Raw genomic sequence first — 26,410 nt, forward strand, 5'->3', positions numbered from 1 at the left:
TGGTGGACTGTTTAATCTTGTATGTTTTTCACTTTCAAATAAGTGTTCTTAAGTCACAATAGAATAATCGCATTCATTTAAATTTGTGCATTCACATGAGCCGTTTATAAATTTTGACGTTTAATGCCAAACGGTAGGCAGTGACTTGGCTCTGCCCCTGGCATTGTTGACGTCCATAGGCGACGGTAACCACTCACCACTCAATCAGGTGGGCCGTATGCTTGTCTGCCCTTAAGGGCAATAAAAAAGATTCAATTTTTTTTGTTGCCCTTGTAGGCAGACGATGTCAGGGGTAGAGTCAAGCCGCTGCCTACCAAAATTCTTCATACATTATACCGATAAATTATCGGACATTATTTTGATTTACATGACAAATATTTCTCAACGAACAGCACAAAAAACAACATTGATAATGATTCGAACCTATGAATAATCACTAGCTATTTTGCATTATCAACTATGCTTGACCTAAATCTGTTTATCTTTTCTTATGATTTATTGCAAGTGTCAAATGTCGGGTTGATAATGAAATCTGCCCTTTGCCTGCTTAATAACAGTGTTGACAAGTTAATAGTGGGTTTGATTAGGGTTTTTAAGGTTACTCTAACATCCGATTGAGAAATACAGATAGATTGTTTCGACACAAAATAAAACAGTAGATAATGAGAGAATATGTGAGCTTTAAAGAGCATTCCAGAGATAAAAAATACATATAAGTACATAGTTTATAGTAAACGTTTCTTTAGCTATTGGTGCTTGAAAAGAAAAAAAAATGGAAAAGGAATATTCTGTTATGGTATTATCGGGGGAAAACCGGCATTATCCTTACGAAAATTCGACGCCTGGTTATTCACCAGGCCAATTGAAATAAACCGGATGTAATTGCGATCGTTGTAAATTTACATGTCCATCGTTTGAGCGGATCAAAAGTGCCGTCGCCCGTTCGACAATGTGATAAATGGCCTCCTCCCGAAGTGCGGTCCGCGACCCTGTAATACCAAACGAGATAATTTACGATATTAACTTATCAAAGCTGTTGTTTTTTGGTAGCATTAAAGAGGGCTCAGCGTTTGTGGAACCGCCAATGGAAATGATCTAGACGGATGTTGCTGATTCACGGATCATCAATATAGTTTTTTGAAGTGGTCTTGTAATGTAAGAAGTACTCATGTTCACGATTGACTTCCACGGTGAAGAAATAACATCGTGTAATAAAAATGAAACCTGCAAAATTATAATTTGAGCAATTACTTATGGTAGGACCTCTTGTGAGTCTGCGCGGGTAGGTACCACCACCCTGCTTATTTCTGTCGTGAAGCAGTAATGCGTTTCGGTTTGAAGGGTGGGGCAGCCGTTGTAACTTATACTTGAGACCTTAGAACTAACATCTCAAGGTGGGTGGCGCATTTACGTTGTGGATGTCTATGGGCTCCAGTAACTATTTAACACCAGGTGGGCTGTGAGCTCGTCCATCCATCTAAGCAAAAAAAAAGATGGTTGATATACTCTCATTTTGCTTCTCCACTACGATTGTATCGTGTTCAATCTCGGTGCAGTCACGAATTTCCATGTACATATATGAATTTATCATATCGAGGGAATAAAGCGGAATTGTCTTGAAAAACCCAACTTTAGATAACAGCCATAAAACTATTTGCTCCTAGTCAGCTCTTTAAGCCCGCATTAGTACCGCAAACGCCTGGATCGTTAAATTTCTTTATGAATATTTTTCTCTTTCATATCAGAGCGATGTTATTATACTAAAGGTCATTCAATTGAAATTTTGAACTCTTTATCTCGAAATATTTGGTTATAATCACAACATAGTGTTTTTAACCTCGCTAGACACTATACGAGTTAGAGCTCATATGGCAATTGGACCAAATCAGGTATTTCCAAACTTATTTTGTCTACTGCTCCATTTGGGATAAATTATTTTGTAACGCCCCCATTTTTTCACCTACTTAAAAATCACTATAGTGAGAGCTCAGTCGGTGTCTAAGAGTCCTCCTAGATGAAATTACAAATTGCCTTGCCAAGCCTCTACCCAACGCCCCCGTTTTTTTTTCTGGGTCTCTTACCGCCCCTCTTTAGGCCTGTAGCGCCCACAAGGGGACGTTATCGCCCACTTTGGGAAAGGCTGATCTATATGAATGTTTCCAGAAAATATCGCTTTACCATTTTTTTTAATACTTCTACGGTTTGATGATTTCCCAATATCAAATATTTTCATGTAATAAAGCAATAAATCATGATCGTGACGCAGTTGAGGCTGAACCAATAATTTGTAAGAGTGGCTTGTTATTTGAAGCGATTATTATGTGTGCCGTAGCGCAGACTCGAATATTGCTATGCACAAACTAAAAGTATGAATTGGAACTGTAAAAATAATTTTTTTTAGTATTAACTAGTTTCTGTACTTTCTTTATTACTCAATATAATCAAATCATCTGATCAAATGGCTCATGATCTCAGTGTAAGGTACACTATATTTTGACTTAAGAAAAACAATATTCACAGATTCTATTGTTGTCTGGTGGTAGGACCTCTTGTGAGTCCGCACGGGTAGGTACTACCACACCGGCTATTTCTTTTTTTTTTTTTTTATTGCCCTTGTAGGCAGACGAGCATACGGCCCACCTGATGGTGAGTGGTTACCGTCGCCCATGGACTTCAGCAATGCCAGGGGCAGAGCCAAGCCGCTGCCTACCAAACGTGAAGCAGTAATGCGTTTCGGTTTGAAGGGTGGGGCAGCCGTTGTAACTATGCGGAGACCTTAGAACTTATATCGCAAGGTGGTTGGCGCATTTACGTTGTAGATATCTATGGGCTCCAGTAACCACTTAACACCAGGTGGGCTGTGAGCTCGTCCACCCATCTAAACAAAAACAAAAAAATCATAAACAGTGTTATTGGCCGTTTACCTTTCGTTCATAATATTACGCTAAGCTAATTGTCAGCAGACACACGTCTTCATTACAATGCGTTCCCTTGACGTGACGATTTAGCCCTTCCGCTTGTGGGTGGTCCTCGTTACGTTGTGCGGATATACAGAGATTATATTCGCCACCGACGAATACTGCCCAGATAGCTACATCCTTTGGAAAAGAACGGTCATGCTGTCGTTTTTATGAGTCTTTTATTGCACAGTTTAGTCTAGAACATTCTTAATTTGTATCCAATAGACATAGTTCTTAATATCGCTACCATAGAACTATATCAAGGCGTTTTCAATACTTTATGATAGTAAGATGTATATTGTAAATCTTCACTATCCTGCCTATTTCCTAGCACGTCCAACTAATCGTTTTTCTTCTTCTTTTATGTTATTCATTATATTATTATTATATCTTTTACTTTCAATCTTGTTATACATTCTATTATATATTAAAGGATTTTTTCAAATTGATGTTTTTAATGACACTAGCTTACTGGTGGTAGGATGTCTTGTGAGTCCGCACGGGCACGTACCACCAACATGCCTATTGCCACAGTGAAGCAATATTGTGTTTCGGTTTGAAGAGTAGGGCAGTCATTGTACTACTGTAAAAATTGATACTTAGAACTAATTTCACAAGATGGGCGACGATATTGACGAGGTTGATGTCTATGGACTTCGTAAGTCTTAACGGCAGATGGGCCGTAATGTCGTCCGCACATCTAAGCAATAAAAACAAAAGATGTGTACTAGTTCATTTTCGGTGACCACAAAGACTGTAAAATCTTCGAAACAGACCTTCTGAAATTACAGAAGAACAAAACACAGAACGATCCTTAATAATGTTTCGTCTATACTAATAAATAAATCTTTTTTTTTTTTGCTTATATTGGTGGACGAGCTCACAGCCCACCTGGTGTTAAGTGGTTACTGGAGCCCATAGACATCTACAACGTAAATGCGCCACCCACCTTGAGAATAAGTTCTAAGGCCTCAAGTATAGTTACAACGGCTGCCCCGCCCTTCAAACCGAAACGCATTACTAGTTCACAGCAGAAATAGGCAGGGCGATGGTACCTATCCGCGCGGACCCACAAGAGGTCCTACCACCACTAAAAAAGTTTACGGATGTTCCGTTATAACTACTGACCCACGCATCCGATTGACTTGAAACTTGGTATCCATGTAGAAAATACATGTACTTAATGGATAGGCTAATATTTATATGAGTGTTGGACTCCCTAATAATTATGACAATAAATAATAATGTGTATTTTAAATGCACAGCGAAGCGGGCGAGTACGGCTAGTTAAATCTAAGAATAGTCGAATGGAAGTGGTCAATTATAATCTCGTAATTAATAAACAAAACAGTTTTGAATCGTCTTCGTGTAATTTATAATTGATCGGCGACCCAGGAGCGACGATGGAATACAAATGGCCGCGACCACCGACCTGGCGTCGGTGCCGTGAATGTCAAACGACAGTTTTTGCGTCACCTACACCGTTGATTTTTAATTAAAAGTTTATACGGGTCTTGGGCGTGATAGAAGAATTAGGTTGCGCGTGTGAGGTCCTTGAATGGAATGCAGCTCGTAGCGATTTTTGATTCAAATTTATAAATAAATTTAAGTGGATTTTATTGAAGCATAATATGGTGTAAAATAAATTTATGCAGAGAAAAAAATCATTATTTGCATAATAATGAATGTAAATTGAATGAAATCTAATTTTACCATCTCACCGCCCGCTATTGGAGTAGAGCTCATCCTCCCGATCCTCCAAAATGGAAAGCAGTCGATGTCGCCCAAACCGCCAGACGTCATTTCGGATCCTCCCGATCCATTAACGGTGCTTTTAGGTACCTCAAGCACCGGTCATCGTTCTCGTAGAACCCATCGCTTGCGACGAAGGGCTCGACGAGTAAATTAACCCACAGACACAGCCCTCTGAGTTTCTTGCAGGATCTTCTAAATGGGTCGCGTTTCCGATTAATTCCGATCCGGTGGTAGATTCTGCGAAGCACGGCTCTTGCTAGGTTTCGTGTTGGCAACGTCGTCAGGTTTGAGCCCCGTGAGCTCACCTACTAGTTAAGGTTACGCTGAAATAGCCTCTCAAGGCTATCAGCTTAGATAGGAAAATTAAAAAAAAAAAGTGTGTGTGTGCAAGTCACACAAGGTAGAAGTGAAACTCATAAAAAATAAAAATAATCGCAAGAGTCAACCACTCCGCAGTGCAATGGAGCAGCCTCATCCTGGGGGAACCGCTTGCATGCTCACGGTATCCCGACGCCAGGTACGCCAAGTATGATTAAGCAAGAGAAATACGAGGACGTCTATCAACTGTGTGACATCTCGTCACTGCGATTGAGGAATTGTTGAATTTACGTGCAGTGACATCTGTTGATAACAAACTAAATAGAAATAAAAGTATCTCAGGGCGTTCCGAGAGCCACGACAGCGTGCACGGACGTCAAAAACACACTTAACTAGTCGGGGACGCGAGACCGTGTGAAGCGCTTCGTGATTTGTCGGCGCCGCTCGGAGCCACTTCGGCAAGCCAATCGCGGCACACCTATTTTTTCGTTTCGTTTCATTTCGTTTCATCGAGTTTGAAATCAGAAACGATTCTAAAGAAGTTTCACTTAAAAAAAAGAGTTCATCCATACTACCTAGAACCACTGCGTTCATTCACAGATTCATTCATTCACTCATCTCCAGAGATGTTTTCTGTCTGTTGCCTCTCACCATAAGGTGGACTAAATGCTCGTCAACCCACATGGACAATAAAAGAAAGGTTCTGGACTAGTTGACAATGCATAGGTCTGTCCCATGTCTGTTTCGTGAAACTAATTTCGTTTCATGTTTGATAGTGCTACGCGTGGAAAGGTATGTCAATAAAAATTCTGATAAACAAACTTAGCTTATGTTCACGAAGGACTTTCACAATTAGGAAATCGACATCGTGTGATAAAAATTACAAACTACAAAAAACATAATTTGCGGTACTACTACACTACTGGGATTTCACTGATCACTTAATACCAGATGAGCCGTAAGCTCATTCACCAGTATATGGAAGCAGAAGCAAAATAATGTAAGTTTGGGAACTAGAAACCAGTTGTGTCCATGTGAGTATGAATCTTGAGTAGAGGTCAGAGCTTAAAGAGGGAAAGTAAGAAAATAAATCAGAAGTCAAGTATCCGAATGATTGATATAATCGATAAGTATCCAAAGAATACAGAGCTAGACATTTTATTATTCTCACATTATCCTCTAACCACACAAATAACGTAATTCACACCAATCCTATTGGCATTTCGTAAAGCCATTAAAACGACCTCATCACGTCCCGAGCATCTAAGCAGCAAGATCTGGTGTCGATAGGCGGTGTCACAAGGCCGAACCTTAGATCACAATCGATTTTATCGCAATGTTTAACTTGGAAATCGCGGTGCAGCCGGCTCTTACACAATCCAACGCTTTCCCAATTACTCTAGTCCGACAGAGGCGGACTGATGGGAAAGTACAGTTTTTTAACATTAATATGATAGCTTAATGATAGCGTGTTTCATTAATCAAAATGAAAATCAACTTAATTTAAAAATAGCTCAGATAAATTCGAAATCTGTCGTATTCAGCATAAATTCAAGATATTTTATTTATTCGATGTCATAAAGTCCCACTACTTCCAAGTTGGCACCCGAGACTACAATGCTTACGATATTATCTAAAAGTTTCTATAGCGTATTTCATTCCTCAATCTTGGGTTCGCAAAACCAAAGAACCCAGAAGCATGGGTAGTAAGTAGAGTATACCCAGAAATAAAACTCGGATAAGTAACAATCCTTATCGATATCTAATGTAAATTAATCATGTTCTTGTGACAGTATTCACCGACATTTTGAATTTGAGTGCGATGCGTGTGACATTTTGAATTTAAGTGCGTTGCGTTTAAAAGTTTGAGAAACGGTGATTCATTAAATTAGGGGAGATATTTGTCTAAACATTTTTTTCTTTCTGAATCTAGTGGAATTGAAGTTCATTTGTATAAAATTAAGCAATTAACTGTCCCCCCGATTGCTGATTACTTCCCAGCACTACAGCGTTTCAGATTCAGGTCAAATTTTTACTAATAGCTGTGTGATTCACGTAACGCTATGTCCTTTGAATTTTTACGGCCCAATTTTGTTGTCAAATCTTTTAAGTATGGGAATAGTGACACGGTCATTTGTTTAGTAAAATTCTGGAACGCGTTCCATGTATGTAGTTACATTACTTTAAATTAGAAACCATAGAAAGTATTCATTCGGCTGTTCAATTACTGCAGCAAAAAAAAAAGTTTAATAAGTTTTTTTTAAACACCAAGAAAATTAACATACACACGACTAAATAAACAATAAATTTTGCAAACAAAATGAACACAATTCCAATTAATTGTAACCTTGGTAATTCGGAATTTACCGAGTGATTAATTAATCATGCCCAAACAGTTGCAGATAGCAATAATTTATTACAAAAAAGAACGCTTTAATATTCAACAAAAAAAAATACGAAAGACACCTCTACAAACATTTACGTTATATTTTAAATAAGTTAAAAAGACAAAAATTCAAGTTTCTTTTTTAATTTTTTCTTCTGTTTGGCAACTATTTTTCACTTAGTTTCATTGCCGATTGAATGATTTATTGGTATTTATTGATGAGCTTTATTGATATTTAAAGAAAACAACATTTAGATGCCATTTAAAAGATACATAAAATTCAATCTGGCTCTTGAGGTGTCAGTGATAAGGGTCGAATTTCTATTATTGATAAAGAAAGCACAATTAAAATACGTTTACAATTACAGATTAAGATACAGAGTAAGATGTTGTTTCTAAAGTCGAATCGAAAATTAGGTGCTAGATTAAAATTAGGAAATTTTGTAAAAAAAAGAATAAAATCTAATAAGTTTACGCTCATACTTCATGAACCCGCAATGTATAAGCCTTCGGTTGACTTCGCACGTCATTTGTTTTTGAAATGTGTATTGTGCCTGCAGTAAACCTGAAATAATTTAAGATTTTATTGCTTATTACTATCGTCTGGCATCAACGGTTCTACAGATTGCCTTTTATTTGTTTCGGTAGCGGTTGCAAAGACATACTATATTTTGTAATATCATGTATTTTACATTTATTTGATCGTGGCGCTTAAAATAAAACTTTACCACTTTTACTGTTGCATTTTTATTTTTATTTTCCAAAATCTTCTTTATTATAGTAATTAGAAATTAACTGACACCTTTTTACGTCTTACTCATTCAATCGTCTCCGCCATCTTGCTTTTCTTTGTCATTCTCTTTTCCCTTTCTTACCGTTTTCTCTCACTCACATCTTAATACTCCGTTCCGCACTCTTTACATACGTTCCGTTCTTACCAATCCTAAATTTGTGTAACTAAAATGAAGTTTAATATTGTTCAGTTCATTCATTCATTGTTGTAGTCTTTCGGAATTATTTTCGCTCTTGTGAATTTATCTCTCATCGTCCAAAACGTACAGCTAACACAAGACGTTTTGCAACAGTTTTAATTAAGTCCCGTCGGTCCTATATCTGCGTCAATTATGTCCGATCACAGTGCGCGAGCAATTTACGAGCGTTTTGTCCGCTATCGCGCTCAGTCGAATATTTTACGATCGAGTCAAGAGTCAATCTTCGAATAATTTTACAGCTCCTTAATGCTCTCGGGTTATGGGTCGTTTGATTTTAAAACCTTCAAGTTTCGAAATAGACGACAAACATGGTTTGTATAAAAAATGTTTCGTGATCCAGGAGATAATTTAAGTTTATAACCAAGAATATTTACTTTTGCAATAGTTTTAAATTTAGTTTTATTCATTTGGTCTTTTGTTTAAATTTTATGCAGATCGAGTTAAAATTTAAGAAATTAAGACCAGAACCAGAAATTTACCACTGCACTAATAGCTATTTAAATAATTAGGAAGTTGGCAAAATTGGTAACGATTTTCCTATTACGAGCGGAACAAAAGAATCTACTGGAGGAGACCTGGATGGCATTACTCTATCTTCTTGGTTAGAGAACCAACCAAGAGACTAGAGAGTATAGTAATTGGCTTCTCAGTCGGGCCTAGCCGTGGATGAGAATTACAGCCCTCTAAGCTAAAGTCCACGGCTGAACTGAGCTATTACATGCCAATTGAGTTTTTAAGCTTTTTGTTATATGTGTATGTATATGTATTGCAATTTTCTGATTAACAACTGAACAGACTGTCTTTCATATAGTTATAAACATTAAGCTGACCTAAATTTGCATGTTAAGAAGGTACCTGTTAAGTGAGACTTCGCAATTTACAGAGATTTCCATGAACCGTTTCAAATCAATTGTCGTTGGTATTTGTAATTAGTAAATGAAGCAAATTCAATAATATTTGACATTAGGGGCGTAACTAATAACCAAATAATCAACCTAATAAGTAACATAGTAATAAAAAATAAACAAATTGTTATTCCAAAAAGTTTATCTGTTCATTCCATTTATATTATGTAGAATTAAAGCATTGGGACAATTTGAGTAAAGACGGGCAGTTATATTGTTATATTGCATACACAAGTAGTAGGTACAAGACAAAAAAAACTAGGTCGTCTCAGATGTAGTCTAGGGACATCAAGATTATGAGAGAGGGACGGGGACATGAGATGAACGACGCTTTTAACAGGAAATGTGGGTAAGTAGAAGTGATCGTTTTTAACCAGCCTTTCCCAATGTGGGCGATAACGCCCCCTTGTGGGCGCTGCAGGCTTAATGGGGGGCGGTAATAGACCCAGAAAAAAATGGGGGCGTTGTGGGCTTGGGAGGCGATTTGTAATTTCATTTATGAGGACTTAGACACCGACTGAGCTCTCGCTATAGTGGTTTTTAAGTAGATAGAGAAAATGGGGGCGCTAAAAAATAATTTATTCTCAAAGTGGGCAGTAGACAAAATAAGTTTGAGAGCCGCTGGTTTACACGAAAGGGACTCTTAAAAGTTGGATTACTTAAAAGTGGCTGCGCACGCTTGTTTGTATATTACATTCACGTTAAAACGATGGAGTTGAAAATCATTCTCACCTTATTCTCAGCCGTAAATGAATTAAAATCGACGTAGTATAAAATGTTTTCTATATAGTATTTATTTTCATTAAACATATCTAGTTTATTTATTGATTATAGTTTAATAGTTATGTATTTGAGAATTCAGAATCTACCGGTACTTGTGTGCTTAGTGCGAATTTTTTAACGTTCTCGACCGCGTAAAAGTTAACTTAGATTTGTATGGAGTTGGAACAGCGCCCCTAGCGGCAAACGAAGGGAACTCGTATTAAGCACACTCAAATGTACTCGTGAGGTGAGTTTTGAGCAGGAGTAGAGCTTTGAAAGGGTAAGGCTTTTTACAAAAAAAAAGCAGGCATCGCCTTCGTGTCTTTTAAAAAATTAGCCCTAATCACTGAGATAGCTTTTTTAATTTTTATTGCTTAGATGGGTGGACGAACTCACAGCCCATGCGGTGTTAAGTGATTACTGGAGCCCATAGACACCTACAACGTAAATGCGCCACCCACCTTGAGATATAAGTTCTAAGGTCTCAGTATAGTTACAACGGCTGCCCCGCCCTTCAAACCGAAATGCATTACTGCTTCACGGCAGAAATAGGCGGGGTGGTGGTATCTACCCGCGCGGACGCACAAGAGGTCCTACCACCAGTAATTATGTACGGAAATTATAATTTTTTCGGGTTTGATTTTTATTACACGATTCTATTCCTTCACTGTGGAAGTCAATCGTGAACATTCGTTAAGTACGTATTTCATTAGAAAAATTCGTACCCGCCTGCGGGATTCGAACACCGATGCATCGCTCGATACGAATGCACCGGACGTCTTATCCTTTAGGCCACGACGACTTCGGTATCTCGAAACGTTCCAATCGGAACGTGACATAGTAAAACAGCTGTAAACAGTTATAAATTAGAGTTTAAACGGCCATAAAATAAATTTAATTTACGCGTTCGATTCGTCGTATTTACGTACGTTGTAGCGAGCGCGCGATGTTACATCGTCTAACGTTAAAAGATTTTATTGTTTCGTGTCTCTGATTGTGTCGGTGCTCACTGGGTGGACTTTTTAATACGCTTTTATTAACTTCATGTAACGGAATCTTTGAATATGACTTTGACCCCCTTCAAAACGTCGGATTAACTCGAAATTTGGCATAATTATTAAGGACCGATGAAAATTCGATATTTTAAACAGTTTGATCCGTTATCCTTACTAGGATAATCAGGATTAGCGATCAAGACCAGGCGCGCCGATCACCTATTTCTCGGAAAGTTACAATTCAACTATAAAATGAAAAATAAATAATCCGGAAAATAAAGAAAATCCAATTAAAAAATAGAAAATAAATTTGAATTATAAATAGTGTAAGAAAAAATGATTATATTGCAAAAAAAAGCGTGGGGTGCATGGTATCAATAGTTATAAATATTTTATGAACAGATATGAGTTGAAGGGATATTTTGATAATATCCTGAAAAGGTAGACACGCTTTTTCTAAAAAAAAACATTTTTTCTTACACTATTTTTATTCAAATTTATAAAAAAAATCAATTTTTTAGTTGGATTTTCTATAAAAAAAAATTAAGTTTTTTTAAACTCATTTATCAATTGCTTAACATAGGCAAATCAACTCCTTTTGGGGTGATGATATATCCACATGATAAACAAACACGCAGCTTATACGATAGTTTTCGAATTACTTCTCAATTTTATTGCAAGATAACTATTCCAACCGGAACGCATGTTTGCCTCTCAGTATCCATTGGAAGGGCTTAATAATGCCATGACATTAGTAAAAGCATAAAAAAATTGTGAAAATGTTATATGCATACACAGATTTATCTTAACTGTTTTACGCATTATGTTTTAAACCACTTAGTCAATTGCTTTTTTTTTTCAGAGTATTTGCGAGTAGAATCGACATATAAGTTGTTTAATAAGTTCTAGTTATTTGTTATGTGAATTTATTAATATATTCCTTTGAATACTGTATAAATTATCATATTATTATGTATATGTATCTGTGTACATGTATGTATATGTGCGTTTGTATTTGTAATTTAATATAAATTTCATTGCACCTATCACGATTTCTATATTTATTTGCGGCAGGTCGAGAGAAAGAAGGTTGATGCTCTGGCGAGGTGGTGCTGGAGAAGAATGCTTGATATTTCATGGACCGAACTTCGCACCAATATCTCCATTCTTCGAGAACTCGGCATTAAGCAGCGTCTTTCGGCGCTCGTGCATGGACGCATACTATAATTTTTTGGACATGTCTCCCGGCGAGGAAATGACTTCACAGAGCGTCTTGTCGTTCAGGGCAAAGTAGAAGGCACCAGACCGCGTGGAAGGGTGCCCATGCGATGGACCGACCAGATCAAGTCGGCAGTTGGCGGCTGTTTGCATGAGTGTACCAGGCTCGCCACAAACCGCGAGGAGTAGCGATTGCTCATGAGGCGCATAACATCTGCCCACAACAATGATGCTGGATGACGACCACGACCGCTCTAACAAGATACGATCACTATTTACTCTGCAACTCTGCACTACCTTTGGTTGACTGGCAGAGAATGCCTTAGGCATTAAGTCCGCCATTGTAAATATTAGATATAGTGACTCTTCTCCATTCTCTATTTAAAAACCGCGTTTACGTACTACAGAAGAAGTAATCTTTCCAACTAAATATGTAAATACAAACACAAAACAGATACCGCGACAAATATTACGAAACAAAATAATCACCTCGTACGTACTGACCCGTCTGTAACCCGACCCAGAATCAAGACGGGTAGTTCATAAAAGTGCAGTTAAACATTTAACGTACAAACATGCGACATTTAACGCGGGCCTTTATATCGGAGACCTAGCGACGCCGCGCCGCGCCGCTCGTAAATGCGTTTTAAAAATTCATTTATTTGTTTTTAACGTACGCTCTCGGGTTACTGCGGATCGTTCGGGAGACGATTATCAATTTAACGACGGCGCAAGTATTAGCTGTGGCCCCCCTAAATCTGTTTTGATAACGAGTTTAAAATGTATAAACGAAACGAATGCGGGTAAATCGTTCGTGAACAGCTCCGATATATGTTTATTTTGTTGACTGGGAATAAATTAGGTGCGGCCGCAATTTAGGATTCTCTATGTTATGGGTGACATAGATGCTTATATATGTTTTTTAAGTTACAAAATAGAATAAATGCCCAGAAACTGGAGGGTGTGCTAAGAGTCACTTCACATCCCGCTTTTGCAAGTTAGCCGTCGGAGCTCCGTGGTTCGCGAGGAACTTTGACCTGAACTTTGACACGACGACTTGGGCCTCGAATCAATCCAGAAATACATGAAGTCAGCGTCAGAACGGTACTTCGATAAGGATATGCGTCATGATAATCGCCTTATCGTTGCCCCCGCTGACTGCTCCCCGAATCCTGATCACGCAGGAGCCAGTCACCGTCGAAGCCCTATACAGTGTATATGTATGGATGTGTATAGTATACACATCCATACGGATCCATCAGATCCAATAACCTTTGCATTAGACGCCTTCAGCTCTAACACTAGGAGCAGGCTTAGGGACCCCGGTAACCGTACTCGTCGAACTCGACAAAGAGTTCGACGTGCAATCTAACCCATGAATCAGCTCGCTGAGTTTCTCGCCGAATCTTCTCAGCGGGTCGCGATTCCGATCCGGTAGTGGATTCATTCGCGAAGCAGCTGCTCTTGAGCTGTTAGGTCTCCTTCGGAGGCGCTCGGGCAGCTGCTAGCAAATTCTACCCCTTTCTAGCTGAGCTTTTGCACGCCCAACTGTCCTGGTGAAACTGGAAAGGCCTCCGGGCCACCAGTAATACTTCAATCATAAAAAAAAGAGTCACTTCATTTAATATTTACAATGGCGGACTTAATGCCTAAGGCATTCTCTACCAGTCAACCAAAGGTAGTGCAGAGTAACTAGTGATACGACCGCCTATTTCTGCCGTGAAGCAGTAATGCGTTTCGGCTTGAAGGGTGGGGCAGCCGTTGTTACTATACTGAGACCTTAGAACTTATATTTCAAGGTGGGTGGCGCATTTACGTTGTAGATGTCTATGGGATCCAGTAACCACTTAACACCAGGTGGGCTGTGAGCTCGTGCACCCATCTAAGCAATAAAATAAATAAAAAAGGAGCAATGAAATTTATATTAAATTACAAATATATACACAAAAATATAAATAGATAATAAACACCTAGATAAACAGCAAACAATGCTTATTCATATACGAGTGTTTGCCCAATGTGGGAATCGAACCCAGGACCCTCAGCGTAACAATCAGAGACGCTAACTAATGCACCACCGAGTCTGTCAAATCAATAATTTCAATTATTTTATCGCTTCAAACGTTGGAAAAAAAATTTATAATAATCAAAAGGTTTTGAATACAGCTTCCGTGGTAAGACTGATTGGTAGTCATTTGATTAGGATGCTAACTAAAGCTTAATTTTATCAAATACATTTATTGAAATTCAGGTTTAGTTTCCACACCAAAAACTAATTGTAACTTGAGGTCTTGACTGTGGAGTGAGCGATGTGGTGACTTGAGTGTTTAACATGAAGTTTGAATTTTCATAAAAAAAAGAAGAAAACTACTCCCTGGGATACCTATTTTGATAGTCCTGAAACTAAAGGTTAGGTTTAAAAAGCACCAAATTATGGGTCGCAATGAATCATTAGTTTGATGGGGTATTAGGATGTTTTGCATACACAATGGCGGATGGTTTCTGTGGGAAACTCATGGGGTCCGATAGGTTTCACATCGCACGTCGGACTCGCTCGTTCTTCGTATAATTTTCACATTCAATCAAACGTGAAGCCTTCTCGCTATACGAGCGTATTCATAGTTGAGATTTTGTTTCCCGAATTCGATTTTTATTGTATAAAAAAAAAAATGTTTTTATCACGACTTAGTATTCGATGAATGTCAACAATTTAGGAGGTTTATTTTTGAATTTTTAGAAGAAACATCACTAAGGTAGAAATAATGGCTTAGTTCCACTGGTTTTTTCTTTGAACCAAATAATTTTTTTGCCATAATAATAGTAATAAACAATAAGTTACTTTGAAGAGAAGCCCTTACAAAATTTTCCAAAAATGCCACGGCCTATAATAATTTTGTCTACTGCCAAATTTATTTTGTCTACTACCCACTTTGAGAATAAATTATTTTTTAGCTCCCTCGTTTTTTCACATATTTAAAAACCGCTATAGCGAGAGCTCTGTTGGTGTCTAAGAGTGATGAAAGAGTGATGAGTCTATATGAAATTACAAATCACCTCCCAAGCCTCTACACACCACCCCTATTTTTTCTGTGTCTCTTACCGCCCCCCTTTAGGCCTGCAGCGCCCACAAGTGGGCGTTATCGCCCACTTTGGGAAAGGCTGAACTAGAAGAAAACCTTTATTTTTCATATACGCTACATTGACTTTCCCAAAAAAATCCAATAACTATTTTCAAGTATATTTTTTATAAAGCATATCTTTATTTCCAAATCATGGTCAGACTGACCGAATGTATGGGACTATGAATAAATGTTTAATCAGCGTATTAAGGTGCGTGCGCGCACTCTCGCATCGGTCACACTTATTTCTTTATTTATTCGCGGCCAATAAGGCCTACATTCAAATACTTCATTAGGCAAAAGCAATGACATATTCAGCCCTTTATATGCGTAACCCGTTTTAGTTTATTTGACGGGCCGTTGCGCTAAGGAAAACGTACACGCCACACCGTCACGAAGAACGGTCAACTCATTATTGATATGCTTTGAATTTATTTGCAGCTAAATATATTTTACTTTCTATAATTTAATTTGAAAGGCCTACATTTGAAAATAAATTATTATTATAGAATAATTAAGTGAGTCTAGATTCAAATTTTCTTATAATGTCATTTTGTTAGTTATTGATTCAAACATCATGTCAGACAGCATAAATAGCGAGTTTAAACAAACGCGAAATAACATTATCACTACATAGTATAAAATAAAGTCGCTTTCTCTGTCCCTATAGCCCTATGTAGGTATGTTTAAATCTTTAAAACTACGCAACAGATTTTGATGCGGTTTTTTTTAATAGATAGAGTGATTAAAGAGGAAGGTTTGTATGTATAATAACATCCATTAAACAGTGAAGAAATCAATAATAAATTACAGTTTCCGAAGCAAAGCAAGGACGGGTCGCTAGTATAAAATAATTTAAACACATCATGATCAATGTAAATAGTGAAACCTGTGACAGAGAAGTTGAGAAGTGCGCGTTTGGGATGGTATGGACATGAGTTGAGACGAAATGAAAATGAGGTTGGTAAGAGAGTGTTAACTATGAATGTGGAAGGATATAGAGGAAGAGGTAGACCTAAGAAGAAATGGATGGATTGCGTGAAAGACGATATGCGTAAGAGGGGGGTGAGCGAAGAAATGGTATATGATAGAGAAGTATGGAAGGAGAAAACATGTTGCGCCGACCCCAGGTGACTGGGAGAAGGGTAGGAGAATGATGATGATCAATGTAAATAGATAAACAATCGGAGACAAATCACAAACGATTGTCTCTTCCCAAACTAGGATTGCCTGTAGTAAGGTACCGGGAGATTGATATACAAACTTCTAAACAGTGTGTCACAAAACGCGTGATGTGTTTAATATTGTACCAGCGTTATGACAACACATAAGTATTGAAACGCTGATTTCTGTAGAGATGTTAAAACACTGACATTGCTTCACTGTTTGGCGAACAGATGTTGAGTAATGTTGAGTAATCAAATGGAAGCATTACATGTGTTCTCCCTTTGGTTAGTTCAAAGTCCATGGACAAATTATAATTTTGAAGTCGTCGTGGCCTAAAGGATAAGACGTCCGGTGCATTCGTATCTAGAGATGCACCGGTATTCGAATCCCGCAGACAGGTATCAATTTTTGTAATGAAATACGTAATTAGCAAATGTTCACGATTGACTTCCACGGTGAAGAATCGTGTAATAAAAAACAAACCCGCAAAATTATAATTTGCGTAATTACTGGTGGTAGGACCTGTTGTGAGTCCGTATGGTACTACCACCCGGCATATTTCTGCCGTGAAGAAGTAATGCCTTTCAGTTTGAAGGGCTGGATAGCCGTTGTAACTATACTGAGACCTTAGAACTCGTATCTCAAGGTAGGTGGTGGCATTTACGTTGTAGATGTCTATGGGCTCCGGTAACCACTTAACATCAGATGGCCGTGAGGTCGTCCATTCATCTAACCAATAAAAGATAAAAAAAATACTCCTCGGGGCTACCAGGATAGGTAGGCAACAAAAATGGATTTCTGTAACCTTTTTTGCCACGCGCCATTCCATTCGGAACAAATTCTCCTCCTTGGTGTTTCCCATGCACATGACAAGTCCTTCTTTAAACGCGAGAAATCAAATTTTCAGTGGAGCACTTAGCCTTGGCGATTGACTTGGTTGTGTGGCTAATAAAAAAGAACACGAAATAATATAATATAATAATAATAAAAAACATCTTCTCTGATCGCATTCACTACATCGAATTCAACATTCACTAGACTTCCTGCTAAAGGTACCGTGGACCAAAACAAAACCAATTGCTGTAGCTTGCATTGTATCCAGAACTAAGGAAGGTAATTTGTATTCTCATTATCTGAAAGGAAGTTGTTTTTATTATCTAAGATTTTATAGCTACAAATATTTTCCGATTATTTCTCACTCTATAATGAGACAGTAGAGTAAGCGATCCGTAGGTTAAGCAGCTATTATATTATTAATTATTATAGCAACACCCGATGCCAAAACACAACTTGAAAAGTAGGAAAATAAGAACGTCCCGAAGGATTTGCTTTTAGTTTGTATTTGTGTGTATAATATTTCATTTAACTAAAATATATTTCTTATGCTATTAATATATATACATGATGCACATTCATGCAAATTTAGAAATACTGTACTAACATTAAAATTTCCATTTTAGTCTGAAACTTTTGCGTAAGCATTGTATTCCATTAATAATAAGCAAGAGAACTGACTGACTTCAGCAAAATAAAATGAATATTATGACTGTAGTAGAAGTTAATTAAAAGTTTATTATTATGAATAACTCAAGTAAATATTACTGAAATCTAAATAAAATACCTATAAATGATACCTACTTCAGGGGCATCAGGTTTCAAGAATAAATTAATAATAATAAATTGAAGTAAGAATTATAAAAATCGGTTCACCTAGATAGGGGAACAAAAAAAAGTAAAGTTCTGAGGTTAACACCTATAGAAGAAGTGCAGTCGAATGATAATTTCCTCTTTGGTCGGTCGGTTAAAAAGTTTTTGTATACAAAAGCTTAGCCATAGTGGTTTAACCTTGTATTAATTATTTTTTCAATTTCTCCCTCCCGAATATCGATTTTTTCGTCATTTGCGTGATTAAAACAAAAAGTTTAAGCAGTAGTGCCTATTGTTTGCGCATACGGCTCATGAGGTTTCATCTAATATATAAAATTCTCGTGTCACAGTTTTCGTTGCCATACTCCTCCGAAACGGCTTGACCGATTTTGATGAAATTTTTTGTGCTTATCCGGTATCTATGAGAATCAGCCAACATCTATTTTTCATCCCCCTAAATGTTAGGGGTAGTCCACCCCTAAATTTTTATTTTTATTTTTTAGACAAAATTTTTAATTTCTATTTTTTTATGATACAACATATAAAAATACATACAACCCTAAATTTTAATCCCTCTACGATCAACCCTTATTTTTTATTTGCTAATTAAAAACTTTAAAATTTTTTGCGAGAATTTTGTTTTTATTTTGTCATGAAGTAGAATAAAAAAATTCATATTACTCTGAAATTTTCACCCCTCTACGATCAACCCCTATTTTTTTATTTGTTAATATAAACTTAAATTTTTTTGGCAAGATTTTCATTTTTATTTTTATTTTGTCATGAATTAAAATAAAAAATCTGATGTTACTCTCAATTTTTCATCCCTCTATGATCAACCCCTATTTTTTATTCGTTAATTATAAACTTTAATTTTTTTGGCAAGTTTTTTATTTTGTTTTGTCATGACTTAAAATAAAAAAAAATCATATTACTCTCAATTTTCACTCTTATACGATCAACCCCTATTTTTCCATCCCGATTAATATTTTTTTTATTCTATGCACAGATCCGCAATAAGGTTGCAAGATGGCAATCAAATATTATAATTGTAGTACGATAAATTCTTATTCAGAGTTTATAATTTCAAGTTCCTTTAATTATGATTTTTTTTAAATTGAATTTGATCTCCCGCCCTCGCCGTTCGACTACTGATCAACTATCAATCGATCAGCTATCCCCGCCAGGTGTCACCACTCATCCAGCAAACATCACGTAGTAGGGATGAGGACGAAGCCGGTCTCCTGTCTTACTCACTCACTATACATCATAGATTATACACTAAGACTTAGTATATTTGAGAGCTATACAATACTATACATTTTTCAGCCATGTTTTTTTGGTTTTAATTGTGTTTCAATAGTATGTTCACTAGGTCTGAGAATCGGCTACTATCTATTTTTCATACCCCTAAGTGAAAAGGGTTGTCCACCCCAAACATTTTTTAATTTGAATTTTTTGGATATCTTTTTTTTGTTTATAATGAGGTATTATGTGGTTAAATGAGGTTTTTTTTTCTACAGTAGAATTTCCCTAGAAATCTTATTTAAGGCAACACAACGTTTGCCGGGTCAGCTAGTATAAATATATATTTTTAATTCAACCCATGACATACTTTGCATAGCGAAAACAATACAACGAATGTTTGACGAATTGTCATAAATATATCGAGGTATGTTAATTTTCAGAGTAATTCCATTGTATTATTAAAAAAAAAAAACGTATTAACATTTTATTTATTGTTTATTTTATGCCGTTCGTGTGTTGGCTAACATTAATTCTAGTCACACACGCGTACATGAAGTGTGCATTGTCTAGAATTTATGAGTACTTGTAAATCTTGCTGCGGCATAATAAATTAGACTCATGTCAGGGATCTCTGAATAGATTTGCAGATACGATTTTTTTTAGGTTATGCAGATAAATTGCTTCGACGGTGAATTTACAACAATGTGTAGGTACTAAATATGTTGTGATTTGTACATGACATTTGTTCTATATTTTGTATAGTTTCATGTACGCTATACCAAAAGTGTAGAACGTATTTTTCCTGCTTTCGAAGATCTGGACTTTTATACATTAAAAAAAACCTACAAATGTGTGAGTGGCCATCGACGCTTACGGCAAAACCAGGAGTACAAATAAGCTGAGGATTATTTTTAAACCTCATCAAACTTCTTTTCACCTGACGATGATTTTCATAGAAACCACGCTAAGACCTTGGACGAAGCTAAGTCTAAGAGTCGGATGCCGTATGGCAAAAATGATCTCTGAAACTAAACCTTCAAGGTACATATTGCTACGTCATCTAAAAATCATGCTCAAAGCAGAATCTTTTATCAATTTATGAATAACCAGTCTATCGTTGTATCCGCGTGTTCAATCGTAAACACTACAGTACTAAACTATTAAAAACAGATGAGAGACGGTGGGGTATCATAAGACGTGTCAGATCTTCCTTCTCCAAGGCTGCATGGCGACCACAACTTAGTTTCTATCAAAACTGAAACGATCAATAAAAAGCAAACTATAAAAAGCTTAAATTATTTAAAAAAATGATAAATTCGCGGCTCATCAATCACGTAGGCCACGCTAAAGAAATATTTGCTTCAAAAAAATATTACGTATCGTTCCCCGAAATTAAATTTCAAACGTTCTTTAAGCAAATTATTCACTAATCAACGCATCAAATACGCTGAAACAAACACACGCGATCTCAAAAAGACGTGATTTATCGGTATCTCGGTTCAGAAATACGCGTCGGTATTGGCGCGGAGTCCATCACTCAAGTTGACTAGTGATGGGCATTGGCGTTAAAAATAATGTCGATAAATCCCGGGCCGAGATCAAAGCACGAACAAATCGCTCGGGTGTGGCTGGAAGCGATCCACAAAATCCGGATGTGGTAGATTAAATTAATGTATTCGTAACAAGGTTGATTATATAAAATACGTGATTACTAGCAAATGTCGAACAGTCCACTTTCGCCTTATAATGGAAACAAATTTTTGCTTATTGTTGGATTTCGAAGAGAACTCTCAGACTTTATTTACACAGAAATAAATAGATAGTAGCGGAATCAATCGCCTATGCATCTTATCTTTGTTTTAAACTAACTTAAATCGTCAGAAATATTAATAATCAAAAAGTTAAAAATATTTTCCTCCTTTAAAGCCTCAAGTCAGCTGAACAAGGGCCTCTAATTCTATAGATCTTCGTTTGTCAGTTCCACGTTTCGCGTGTGATGGTATAGCGTGATTTACTCCCGTCGCGAGGAGGGGCGCGGAGGGGGGAGGACGCGCACTCGACTAATAAAAAACACCCCGACGCCCTCCTGACTGATGCGACAATTAATTTAATCCCATTTCTCTGCGTCTTCTAAGCAATAGGGTCGATAGTTTAAAGTTTAGAATTTCGTTTTGATTTTTCTTTACCGATTTCGACAGATGTAAACTATTTTTTTATTTTTTATTATTGCTTAGATGGGTGGACGAGCTCACAACCCACCTGGTGTTAAGTGGTTACTTTAGCCCATAGACATCTACAACGTAAATGCGCCACCCACCTTGAGATATAAGTTCTAAGGTCTCAATATAGTTACAACGGCTGCCCTACCCTTCAAACCGAAACGCCTTACTGCTTCACGGCAGAAATAGACAGGGTGGTGGCTCACAAGAGGTCCGACCGCCAGTAATTACACAAATTATAAGTTTGCGGGTTTAATTTTTATTGCACGATGTTATTCCTTCACAGTGGAAGTCAATCGTGAACGCTTGTTGAGTACGTATTTCATTAGAAAAATTGGTACCCGCCTGCGGGATTCGAATACCGGAGCATCGATCAACACGAATGCACCGGACATCTTATCCTTTAGGCCACGAAAACTGTCAAATAACATTTTCATAGGAAATTGCATACAATACATAATTAGCGTTCGACGAAACGATTTTCCTAAGTATTTAAATGACACTTGGGGTTGAAGTCTCTGTTATTGTTGTATAACGGCTGCCCCACTTTTCAATACGGAATGCATGACTGATGTTACAGATGTTACAGTGACTATTCGAAAATATAAATATGCTAGCTAAATATACTAACTGCTAACTAAATATGCTAAATATACTATCCGTTTGATTATTGACTATTGTTTAGTATGAGAAGTCGCCTGTGACCTCAAAAACTGCAAATTATTCGCAACCTCGGAGATTATACATTGACAGTAAAAAATAAATACATTTTTTATTGCCCTTGTAGGCTGACGAGCATACGGCCGAGCTGATGGTGAGTGAATACTGTCACTCATGGACGTCAGCAAGCCAAGGGCAGAGCCAAGCCGCCACCTACCGTTAAGTAAGTAAGCTTAGTAAAAAGCAAATTTAATTAAATATGTAGTTTAACAATCGCGACAGCCCTCGGAGGCGCGAGAAGCAGACATCAGCGCGGCAGGCGGCTATTAAACAAGACTAATTGAGCGATAAATTCACGAGACGAGAGCCGATATAAAAACGAACGAGACCGGAGAAAAATCCTAGATGAAGGAATATTGAAAGCGGACCGCGCGGAATTGATTACTGTCAATTAGGGCTGCCACTCGGCCGTCCGCGCCAGATGCTAACACGATTCTATTTGTATTCCAGCGCCGATCTCGTCGAGACCCTGTCTCTGTTGTACGAGGAATCTATTAAATTTTCATTTCTGAAGTACATTCCTCGACTGCATTCACTTGATGTCGCACAATTAAGCGTTCTCAATTAAACAGTTATGATTTTTATAATCTTTACTTGAGATTATCAACTGTTGGCCTATTTTAAGTTTCTTGTATTTAGAATTGCTCCTAGCATTTCCAAAGCATTCAGTTTCATATAAAAATAAAAAAAACGTGTGGCACTCGGGAACTGCCGCGGTAAAGCTATTGCATAGCATTTTTTATCAACTTTTGCAATTATAATTAGACAATGATAATGAAATATTAAAACAATAATAAAACAAGGAAACAAAAAAAAAAAAAAAAGGAAAAGGGTTTTGTCGGCGATGCCCCATTCCACATTTAATGTGGATTTCAGCAATGTAAGGGGCCTACATAGTAACCTCGACGCCGTACACCACCATCTTGAGACGGCGCAGCCTGCCCTCCTTTTTCTGACGGAGACACAGATATCTGCTCCGGATGACACTTCGTACCTTGAATACCCCGGCTACGTATTGGAGCACAACTTCCTGCGTAAAGCCGGGGTGTGTGTATTCGTCCGGGCTGATGTCTGTTGTCGCCGTCTACGAGGCCTCGAACAACGGGACCTGTCCATCTTGTGGCTGCGCGTAGATCACGGGGGTTGTACCCGAGTCTACGCGTGCCTGTACAGGTCCCACAGCAGTGATGCAGGTTCAGCTCTGATAGAGCATGTGCAAGAGGGGACTAACCGCGTGCTTGAGCAGTACCCATCTGCGGAGGTGGTGGTTCTTGGAGACTTTAACGCTCACCACCAAGAGTGGTTGGGGTCCAGAACCACTGACCTCCCGGGTCGGGCTGCCTACGATTTCGCCCTGGCCTACGGCTTCTCCCAGCTGGTGACACAGCCCACCCGTGTCCCAGATATTGAGGGGCACGAGCCCTCTCTGTTGGACCTTCTGCTGACCACCGATCCTGCCGGATACAGGGTGGTGGTCGACGCTCCACTTGGATCGTCTGATCACTGCCTTATCCGTGCTGCGGTACCGATCTCTCGTCCTGGTCGTCGAATGACGACCGGGTATCGAAGAGTTTGGCGGTATATGTCAGCAGATTGGGATGGGTTGCGTGAATTTTACGCATCCTACCCATGGGGGCGGCTCTGCTTTTCCTCTGGTGATCCTGACGTCTGTGCGGACCGACTTAAAAACGTGGTGCTTCGGGGGATGGAACTGTTCATTCCTTCTTCCGAGGTGCCCGTCGGGGGTCGCAGTGGACCCTGGTATAACAATGCCAGTCGGGACGCTGCACGCCTCAAGCGGTCCGCATACGCGGCATGGAATGATGCCAGGAGACGCCAGGATCCTAATACCTCAGAGGAAAGGCGGAAATTTAACGCCGCTTCTAGGTCCTATAAGAGGGCTATTGCCAGGGCGAAGTCGGAGCACGTTGCCAGAATTGGCGAGCGAATAAAGAGCTATCCGGCCGGGAGCCGTGCTTTCTGGTCGCTCGCTAAGGCTGCAGAAGGTAACTTCTGCAGGTCTAGTCTCCCACCACTACGCAAGTCTGATGACAGTCTGGCCCATAGTGCGAAAGAGAAGGCTGACCTTCTGGTCAAACTCTTCGCCTCGAACTCGACTGTGGACGACGGGGGTGCCACACCACCGAACATCCCCCGGTGTGACAGTTCCCTGCCGGAGATCTGCTTTACTCAGTGTGCAGTCAGGCGGGAACTCCGACTCCTGGACGTCCATAAGTCGAGTGGGCTGGACGGCATCCCTGCTGTGGTTCTGAAAAGGTGCGCCCCTGAGCTGACGCCTGCGCTAACGCGTTTGTATCGCCTCTCTTATTGCACTAACAGGGTTCCGTCTCCATGGAAGAACGCCCACGTCCACCCTATCCCCAAGAAGGGTGACCGGTCGGACCCATCGAGCTATAGGCCTATCGCGATAACTTCCTTGCTTTCCAAGGTGATGGAGCGAATTATAAATATACAACTCCTGAAGTATCTTGAAGATCGCCAGCTGATCAGTGACCGACAGTACGGTTTCCGTCACGGTCGCTCAGCTGGCGATCTTCTTGTCGAACAACCTTGGAGAGCAAGGGCGAGGCTCTTGCTGTGAGCCTTGATATCGCGAAGGCCTTCGACAGGGTCTGGCATAGGGCACTTCTGTCGAAGCTACCATCTTACGGAATCCCTGAGGGTCTCTGCAAGTGGATCGCTAGCTTTTTGGATGGGCGGAGCATCACGGTCGTTGTAGACGGTGACTGTTCTGATACCATGACCATTAACGCTGGCGTTCCACAAGGTTCGGTGCTCTCCCCCACGCTTTTCATCCTGTATATCAATGACATGCTGTCTATTGATAGCATGCATTGCTATGCGGATGACAGCACGGGGGATGCGCGATATATCGGCCATCAGAGTCTCTCTCGAAGCGTGGTGCAAGAGAGACGATCAAAACTTGTGTCTGAAGTGGAGAACTCTCTGGGGCGAGTCTCCAAATGGGGTGAATTGAACTTGGTTCAATTCAAAAGACACAAGTTTGCGCGTTCACTGCGAAGAAGGACCCCTTTGTCATGGCGCCGCAATTCCAAGGAGTATCCCTGCAACCTTCCGAGAGTATTGGGATACTTGGGGTCGACATTTCGAGCGATGTCCAGTTTCGGAGTCATTTGGAAGGCAAAGCCAAGTTGGCGTCCAAAATGCTGGGAGTCCTCAACAGAGCGAAGCGGTACTTCACGCCTGGACAAAGGCTTCTGCTTTATAAAGCACAAGTCCGGCCTCGCGTGGAGTACTGTTCCCATCTCTGGGCCGGGGCTCCCAAATACCAGCTTCTTCCATTTGACTCCATACAGAGGAGGGCCATTCGGATTGTCGATAATCCCGGTCTCACGGATCGTTTGGAACCTCTGGGTCTGCGGAGGGACTTCGGTTCTCTCTGTATTTTATACCGTATGTTCCATGGGGAGTGCTCTGAGGAATTGTTCGAGATGATACCGGCATCTCGTTTTTACCATCGCACCGCCCGCCATCGGAGTAGAGTTTATCCGTACTACCTGGAGCCACTGCGGTCATCCACAGTGCGTTTCCAGAGATCTTTTTTGCCACGTACCATCCGGCTATGGAATGAGCTCCCCTCCACGGTGTTTCCCGAGCGCTATGACATGTCCTTCTTCAAACGAGGCTTGTGGAGAGTATTAAGTGGCTTGGCTCTGCCCCTGGCATTGCTGAAGTCCATGGGCAACGGTAACCACTCACCATCAGGTGGGCCGTATGCTCGTCTGCCTAGAAGGGAAATTAAAAAAAAAAAAAAAAAAAAAAAAAAAAAACAAGACCACGCTATATTGAACATTAATAAAAGCAAAACCTTAACTGTCCCCTTCACACTCATAAGCTAGACCGCGCGAGAGAGAGATGGGCAGACTTTTCATGATGTGCATGCAGTGTGACGTCACGCCACGCACTTATTCACAAACACTACACAAGCGCAACGTGTGAATGTGTTGAACGCGAGCT

General features: G+C 39.2%; 1 long non-coding RNA gene across 1 annotated transcript in view; it reads right to left on the reverse strand.

Moving 5' to 3' along the window:
* Nucleotides 1–404: 404 nt before the first annotated feature.
* LOC134199334 (uncharacterized) overlaps nucleotides 405–26,410 on the reverse strand; it is a 90,825-nt gene continuing 64,819 nt past the window's right edge. Inside the window, exon 4 of the long non-coding RNA XR_009973785.1 lies at nucleotides 405–989. This is a non-coding gene — a long non-coding RNA (uncharacterized LOC134199334). The remainder of the gene's footprint in view (nucleotides 990–26,410) is intronic.

The sequence above is a fragment of the Bombyx mori genome, chromosome 9 (assembly GCF_030269925.1).
Source record: "Bombyx mori chromosome 9, ASM3026992v2".
NCBI classification, from domain to species: Eukaryota; Metazoa; Arthropoda; class Insecta; order Lepidoptera; family Bombycidae; genus Bombyx; species Bombyx mori.